This window comes from Balaenoptera musculus, chromosome 21, assembly GCF_009873245.2.
Source record: "Balaenoptera musculus isolate JJ_BM4_2016_0621 chromosome 21, mBalMus1.pri.v3, whole genome shotgun sequence".
Classification (NCBI taxonomy): domain Eukaryota; kingdom Metazoa; phylum Chordata; class Mammalia; order Artiodactyla; family Balaenopteridae; genus Balaenoptera; species Balaenoptera musculus.
The window spans coordinates 7,540,366-7,549,434 of NC_045805.1; the positions used below are offsets into that span (position 1 = coordinate 7,540,366).

Genomic DNA, 9,069 nt, shown 5'->3' on the forward strand with positions numbered 1-9,069 from the left:
GCTTTTGGGTAGATGAGCAATCCTACTGCAGAGTTCCATCTCAAGGGCCTGCTTTTTAGAAGCACTCTGGCACCAGTTGTCTTAGCCTGGGTCTCCCATGAAGCAGAGCCCAAGGAGAACCTCAGTCTGTTCTCAGTTTACTTGGGAGTTTCAAGGTTAAGGGTATGGATGAAGGGAAAGTATGAGAGAAGGAAACACGGGAAGCATGGTCCTCTTGTTACTGCACTGGTCACTACTTCACCAAGAGCTGGGAGAGAGGCAGTGGGTTTGTGGGCAGGTGTGTTTCTTGGAGTGTGGGATTGTGAATGTGTGCAAGCAGGAGAATCACACACTCAGCTCAGAGTGATACACAGAGGGGAGAAAGAAGGCTCATCCGTGCACTTGTTTTCTTCTCACCTCTCCTCTCCCATTGGCTGCACCCGCCCAGGGCAGCTAGTTTCTCCCAGACTCCTCTGTTGTATCTTCTGATGCCGTGGGTGCCTCTGAGGATGCCACATGCCATCCGGGGTGGGCCCTTTCATCTACACCCAGAACGCCAGGCTAGGCATGTGGGGCGTGAGGTTCTTGAGGCCCAGGGCTCAGTCAGACGATCACCGTTTGGAAAGCATGGCAAGATGCGACAGAGGAGATGGTGCAGTTCCAGACTTGGGTGGACTCTTCAGAAACAAGGAAGACTTTGAAAAACTCTAAAAATGCACATGGCATTTTTGTTTACACAGTAGCTCAAGTCCCAGAGCTCTACTGGCCAGCATAGAGCTGATAGTTAATAACACTGTATTGTACACTTAAAAATGTGCTAAGAGGGTAGCTCTTATGGTGAGTGTTCTTATCACAAAAGATAATTATAAACGAAGAGGGCAGGAGGAAATGTTTGGAGGGGATGGATGTTTACGGCAGAGATTGTGGTGATGGTTTCATAGTGTGTACTTATCCCAAACGTGTCAAGTTACATACATTCAGTATGTGCAGTTCTTTGTATGTCAATCATACCTTAGTAAAACGGTTTATTATTATTATTATTACTATTATTACTTTCAATGAATTGCTTTGTAGTTAATGGAGCAATCTCATCACGGGTCATATCTTGTTTGTTTTAACCTGGAGACAGTTAATCCAGGATGATCTGGTTAGTTCCACCAGGAGAGATGGCTGTTTGGCTGCCTCAATTTGAAGTTGTCTTTCTGACCAGTTCCTTCTTTTCCTGAAAGGGTAATAATAGATAAAGATCAGCAGAGTAAATGTGTGAAAACTAGGATATAGACTTACCTGTGAGGTCTTAAAAGTTAGCATCCTTTGCTGTGCCTCAGTTACTCACTGTAAATCAGGTGCAGAAACTGAAGACCCCTGCGTTTTCTGCAGACTCAGGCATCTAAAGCATCCTTGCCATGTGTACACCTGCTGTGCACCTCACTCTTGGGACTCTGGGATTTTGACTTTAGGCTGAAGTCTGCTGATGGACTGAATAAAATACTTGGTTTTCTTAGAATGTTAGCATATAAAGAGTTCTTAATGCAAACCCTTCATTCGAGAGATGAGGGTATTGGGGGCTAAAGAATTTCTGACTATCCCAAATATATGCAGTGCTTCTCTTAGAAAATCCTTCTTTTTCTTATTGTTTAGGGAGGAAATATGCCAGCAACTTTCCCCAAGTAGCATAGCATAGAGTCAGCCAGCTGTGTGGAAAAAATAAAAATAAAAAGATATTTTTGTCTTTTAATATGAAAATTATCTTGTACCTAAATATCTCCCTAAATATTAATTCCTAATTGATAAGCACATGAAATCTGAGGATTTTAAGAGTAAAGTGAAAGATGATGGCCATTTAGACAGCATGAAGGGAAATCATAAGAAAGATGAAATCTCACTCCCACCCCCGGTCTTCCTAAATCACCTTTCCTCCTGGTAATAGGCTCAGGACTGAGTTGGAAGATTTTCAAGAAGACAAAACCAGATAATGCCATTCTCTTTCCAGAGCAATAGCTGTACATTTCGTCTGGCTGAAAATTCCCGTCAGCCAATGGATTTTGCCAATATCAATATTGATAAGAAAGAATATTATCCCCAAACTCTACAGTTCTAGAAATGAAAGGGCATGATATTCTGAGAAATTGGTTTCTAGGGCTTTAAATTGTGTGTTTAGTACGTGTGTGTGTGTGTGTGTGTGTGTGCGCGCATGTGAAATAGGGTATGATATATATCTAGAGAGAGAAGAGAGAGAAAGAGGTGGTACGTATAGGGTGCTGACAGTAATGTCATCAATTAACAGAATCTGTAGATTGAAAGTGATCTTAGAGGTCATCTAAACGAATCTTCCAATTTTAATGGAGATCAAAGTGAGGCTCAAAGAAGTGGCTTGATAATTAGGAATAGACACACAATGACCATTTAATTTTCGAGTCTTGAAGCCTTCTGCTTTAATTTTTTGCTAGGGTGTGAAAAAATAGTCATGCATAAAGGAATAATTAATTAGCAAAGAGAAAGTCTCCATCCAATAAAGAAACAGAGGCATGTATTCTGCCCATGTTTTATAACTTCTTTCTCCAGCTCCTTCTGTTGCATTACTTAGACGGTAGAAACTGTCTCCCTAAGAGTTGGTGTATTGAATTTCCCTGCATGTGTTCTGAGAGATTGAGTTCATTTGACTGTTGCTTCCTTAGTGCAACAAGGTATCCCAGAAAGAGATGGAGAGGTAATTTAATTGAAGACCATAGCATCCATTTTGGCCCTTCTTTTCAGATGCCCACGTAGTATTCCAGTACAGCCATGATATCCTACAGACTCAAAGTGAAAAGTATATTACCAGAGCTCACAAACTTTACACTCACGCAGTACAGTTTTATAGCAAGGTTCAGTGATCACAAAATAAAAAGGACCCAAGCAGTACACTCTGGAGAATGTGACTTGAAACTGTAACCATTAGGGAGAAAAGTGCCCAGATATCCACGAAGTTCTGGGAAACAGAATCTCTTGCAGCATCAGGGTGCCTTAGCAGGGACTCCTGTGTCTCTGTGGTGATGTGCTGCTCTTAGAATATTCTGGACCCAGTCCTTCTACTCTGCAAAGCCCTTTTGTTGATGACTCAGCACTTATTATTTATTTTAAACATTGATTTGTATAGATTTCAATTCAGTCCCTTTGTGAAGTGCCACCTGTGTTTTGTAGCCAGCTACATCTTTTAAAAAGTATTTTTAGATACATTTATAGGTATCTACATACATCATGCATACATACACCTATGTAATTACATACAAACATATTTATACACACACACATACATATATGAACTAAAAATAAACTAGATTATTCATTTCCTTGGGTACTTTTGAAAAATAGTTGACGAGATATTCCTGAAGTCAGGGCGATACTGGAAAATTCCACCAGAGGGCAAGTCCAAAACCAGGTTTTTGTGGGAATGGGCAGACATGGCTACTGGGGGCACCAAAGACCTTGAAACTTTTCAGTGAAATAACTAACCCTGACTTTCCCCACACGTTGGATTTCGCCTCTGCAATTACCGCCGTGCAATGGAGTTCTGTTCAGTTAACAATCCCTGCGGAGAGGCTGATTATGACAGGCCTGCATGTAGCTACCTGGATCCCCCCATCCCTGCAAGCCCAGCCTTCACACCCTGTGGACCACTTGTCCACACACGATGCCCTTCCACGCCGCCGAAACCCCCAGCGAGGCCGCTTCCTGAGAATGGATTTTCCTCTCACCAGCCCATTCACAGCATTTGCTTAGAGCCAGTCTACTAAAGAGGGACATTCTGCGCCCCAGAGAGTCCCTCGCCGGAGGACAGGAATACGTGCTGGGCTGTCTGATGGAGTCCCATAAGTAACAATGCTGGTCCGTGTGGGTGGGCTTTTTGGGTATAGTTTTCCTAGAAAAAAGAAATGGTGAGAAGAAGTCGCGCAAAAGTATGAGCCACCGTCTGAGGGCTCTTGAGTGGTAAAGCCACCATTTTAGGTCAAAAGAGGTTTCAAGGAGGGAATGAGCAAAAAAAAGGAATCAAGGAGATGTAGAGAGGACTGAATCGGGAGTTATGCCAGCAGTGCGGTCAGCGGTCAAGGCAGGACCCATAAGCCCAGCAGTTCAAACCATGGGACCCGGCCAGCGTGAACGTAAACACATTTGCCTCAAGGTCAAGATCACTGAACGTGATCATTAAATGAAGTTCTTATATCTACATAAATGAGTAGATAGGTATACACACCTACACCTAGATGGTTTATGCATATACAGCACATATACATACACACATTTATATTTGGGAGGGAAAGGGGGGCAAGGAGAGAGGGGAAGATGGAGAGAGGAGAACGAAGCTGCCGATCACGTGCAAGGCTACTCAGGAGACCTTTCCTATTGAACCGCTGAAACAAAAGTGACTTCCCTCCCTTGTTAACATTAACATTTGCATTTAGGTCCTTACCTTTCCTCAAGTTCACAGCTCTCCTCTGAGGCAGCTGAGGGCAGAACTGCATGAACTAAAGATCAGGAGAATTATTTCCACGGCTTCCACCCTCCACCTCCACTGCGGGGACACAGGGACTTGTGTGGCGCCGGGGGGCGGGTACTGGGCTGCCCTTCGAGGCTGGAGGGCAGATGGAAGGACATGGTCCAGGGAGAAAGGGGAGGATTTCCTGCAACAGAATACCAGAGTGGAACCTCACGCCTCACCTCAGGACAATATTGACACATATACACACAGAAATTAAAGAAAAAAAAAAATTGGGTGAAGTCAGACATCATCACCGGCATCTTGATTATTCTCATTCCATCGGAGACCCGGGTCTCCCGCGGAAGTGCCGGCCTCCGCGCTGCCCATCGTCCTGCAGCTTCTCATCTCTACGCCCCGTCCGTCTGTGTCTCCCAACAGTTCCACACCGACGGTGGGCGTCAACCTCATCTCAAATACTCCACCTTTTTCCTGAACGTTCCTTCTCTCCTTGCCTCGGATGGAGCCTGGGTGTTCTCTGAGACACAGGGAGCTCCTGCTGAATCCCTTTAAAGATGCACCGTTTTCGCTTCTGAACCTCACACAGCGTTAAGTGTGGGACATCGGCTCCTGCCCTCTTTGTTTCCATGCTGGCTCTAGACCATTCTTTATAGCTATAAAATTAAATATATATTAAATATATTATATTAAATTATATTAAATAATTATATTAAATTAAAATATATTAAAATTAAATATATGTGTATATATAACTTCAGAAAATTGCACATGAATTATAAAACCAATATAATTGTATGATTTACACATTCACGTACGTATTGCAGTTTTTTTTTTAACATCTTTATTGGAGTATAATTGCTTTACAATATTTTGTTAGTTTCTGCTGTATAACAAAGTGAATCACCTATACATATACATTTATCCCCACTTCTCCTCCCTCTTGCATATCCCTCCCACCCTCCCTATCCCACCCCTCTAGGTGGTCACAAAGCACTGAGCTGATCTCCCTATGCTATGCGGCTGCTTCCCACTAGCTATCTGTTTTACATTTGGTAGTGTATATATGTCCATGCCACTCTCTCACTTTGTCCCAGCTTACCCTTCCCCCTCCCCGTGTCCTCAAGTCCGTTCTCTATGTCTGTGTCTTTATTCCTGTCCTGCCCCTAGGCTCTTCAGAACCTTTTTTTTTTTTTAGATTCCATATGTATGTTAGCATACGGTATTTGTTTTTCTCTTTCTGACTTACTTCACTCTGTATGACAGTCTCTAGATCCATCCATCTCACTGCAAATAACTCAGTTTTGTTTCTTTTTATGGCTGGTATTGCAGTATTAAATAGAAACAAAAGTTACTACTTCTTAACTACAGTCTCATCTTTAATTTTTGTTTTGTTGTTGTTCTTCTGATAATATAATAATTCTATATAGCATGTGTGTACCTCTATTTCTTTATAACTAATTTTATATAGCATTTAAAGATCCTTCTCAATGAAAGATGAAGAAATTGTGCTACTTCTGCCTAACTGTCTCCTACCTTTCTGTGTTTTTTCATTGCCTTATTATTTTTTAGTGTTTTATTGGTTATATTTATTACTATGTAATTCTTCATTTCTTCTTTGATCTACTTAAGAGAGTACATCAATTTCCCCACTAAGTAAGAAAAGTAAATTAACGTCCTTCTAATATTTTCTTCTTGTCCTCTCCAACTCCAAACTTTTCTGTGAAAATATTTCTACCACGTCAGAGTTTATAACGTTTGCATTTTGTACTATGCTGTAATCAGTGCTTTGATGTTTTGTCTGTAGATTGGAAAAATAGTTGGAATGCTGTCATTCTGCTCTACATAAATATTATTTGTTGCAAATTCACATAGCAGGATTGGACCTGTAAGGCATCCAGTGTAGTTCAACAGTTCAACATCATCAACTCTCTGATGTTTAATGCTGAATACCTGAGAAAAATCTCACAGTGATGTACTTGATTGGCTGCTCAAAAGCCCACCACATTTTAGATTTAAAATAATAACAATAGTAATAATAACAACAAAAATGACAACAACTGTACCTAACTGTGAGCCTCATTTTTGAAGAATAGGTACTTGAAATAATACAGGTTGTTAATAGCTGACCATCCCCCTCTTGGTTAAGTTCTGGATGCTTTGCTGTTGCCATGGAAGCAGGAACTCCTCTGAGAGAAGGGGGTTCTTTATCACTTCCCTGGGACACACATCATGAATGTCTGCTGGACTTCTAAGCACCTGTCCCCACCCCCATGACCACTGTGGCTTCCTTAGTTACTAAACTTAGGACTTTCCACTCCACTAGGCCAAAAAATCAAGACCCTATTACCAGAGGAAAATCTCATTGGCTCCCAATGCACGTATTTAGCTGTGATTTTATTTGTCTATGAAGAAGAACTGAGGATTTATGGAAACTTTTGCTGAAAGGTCTATCAGCGTTGACTGACTGGAAGATCTCTTCTTCAAAAAGTGCTCCAAGATCCTCTGGAAGTTGTCCTGTCCCAAATCAGGGTCATGGATACTCTAGCAGTAAAAACTGCAAAAGACACCAATATTAGTGCCCAAATATGAAAAAAAAAAAAAAATCCCATGAGGACAACTAGGGGAAACTGGAAATGGTTAAGAAGTCAGTGCTTGTTTGTTCATGTGTTTCTTCTCTTGGTTGCACTTATTGGCAAGAATGGAACAAAAAAATAGAATTAAAGATGTTAAGGGCCCATATAGGGTCTCTTCCTTGCTCTATCAAGCAAAGCAAGGCAGCATGCTGTTTTTTCCTTATGATAAAATGCTTGCTCATTTTACAAAATACAGGAACCATGGATAAGCAGAAAGACATGAAAAACTCCCAAAAGCACACCATGCAGAGATAATATGTTAATATTTTAATTTAATAATGATAATGTCCATTGATTCGTTCTGACAATGAGTTCATAATACAGATTTTGTCAAATTGCTTTTTCCCTTAAAAATACTATTTGATAATTTTCAGGTCAATATAATTTCAAATTAATAATTTACTCCTTCAATTTATAGTCTAGTAAAGACATAAGATTCTATTCTATGTATATATCATAACTTTTAACCAATATTTTATCACTGGACATTTCATTTTAAATAGTACTTAAGATACTGTTACGTAACAGTATTTTGCACACGTACATTATGATTTCCTTAAAGAAATTCCTATAAGCAAAATTTCTAGTTCACAAGCTTTGTTGTTTTGTTTTTAACATATTTTAAAATGGCCCTTGAACTTTGATTTTTACCAGTGCAGTGTAAGTTTCCATTTTTTATATCCTTCTGAATGGTGGGCATTAGAAATATTTATTTTTATAGAAGAAAGTTAGTCATATTTTATTTGACTAGTTTTTTTTTTTCCTTTGGAGCAAATAATTTTTATTATTATTTTTTTTCTTTTACAAATACACCAAAGAATCGTGCAATGCTGCCAGCATTGGATGCAATCCTGGGCCACAAGTCTGCACATTCCTTTGCAACTGGTCTTGTGATAGCAGAACCTTTCATCTCGCCTTTATTGTTTACTATGACCCCTGCGTTATCTTCAAAATAAAGAAACACACCATCTTTTCTCGGTATGACTTTTGTTGTTGAATTACCACTGCTGGATGTACCTTCTTTCTGAGCTCTGGTTTGCCTTTCTTGACGGTGGCCATCACCATGTCACCCACACCAGCAGCAGGAAGTCTATTCAGTCGTCCCTTGATCCCCTTCACGGAGATGATATACAGATTTTTGGCTCCTGTGTTGTCACCACAGTTGATCATGGCTCCAACCGGAAGACCCAAGGAAATCCGGAATTTCACACCAGAGGACCCACCACGTCCTCGCTTCGACATCTTGAATGCCGGAAAGGGACAAAAAAAACAAAAAAACAAAAACAAAAAAAAAACTTGACTAGTTCTTAAAGCTAGTTTTAGTTTAATTGGTTTTCTAGGTTCCAAAACAAAAAGTGGCATTAAAAACTTATACTTGAGCAATGGTCATTACAACATTACCCGAAGAGGGACAAACTATGAAATGCAGCTTCAATTTTGTGTTAATATTTTCAGGATCCTTCCTTAGGCTAATTCTTCTCCTTCACCCTTTGTTGGGGGTGGAGGGGATGCAACACGAGGACACACAAGATTCAATACTCTCAGATTCTGGAATAATCCTGTAAATCCATCCACAGGGATGAAGCCTTATTGAATGATAAGCCTTTATTTAAAATTTATCAGTACTCTGTTGTTTGTGTTTGTTACCAGTAACGTTCGCGTTTTACGAGACCAGCAGGAGGCTTAAGCAAATGAAACTTATCAAGAACAATTAAGTTTCAGGCAAGTATTTACTCTCTGAAGTCTTACGATCAAGCAGGGTATGTAGCTGCCAATTCCAAGTCCCAGTCAGGCCAATCCTCTGCTTTTGATTTTGTTTACAGAGGACTTGTCAGGATCTTGTGGTCAATCAAATAGTCTAAACAGCATGGGGACATATGGCAAGTCAAGGAGGACAAAGCACCAGCTCAGCCAGGAATTTGAAAATAATCCTGAGTCGCTTCCCTGGAGATCTATCTCTCTGGGTTATTTGAAATGTCC

The 9,069-nt window shown here is 40.5% G+C and overlaps 1 pseudogene; it reads right to left on the minus strand.

Annotated features, from left to right (window-relative positions):
* Positions 1-7,863: 7,863 nt before the first annotated feature.
* On the minus strand, positions 7,864-8,353 carry LOC118887940 (annotated as a pseudogene).
* Positions 8,354-9,069: the final 716 nt, after the last annotated feature.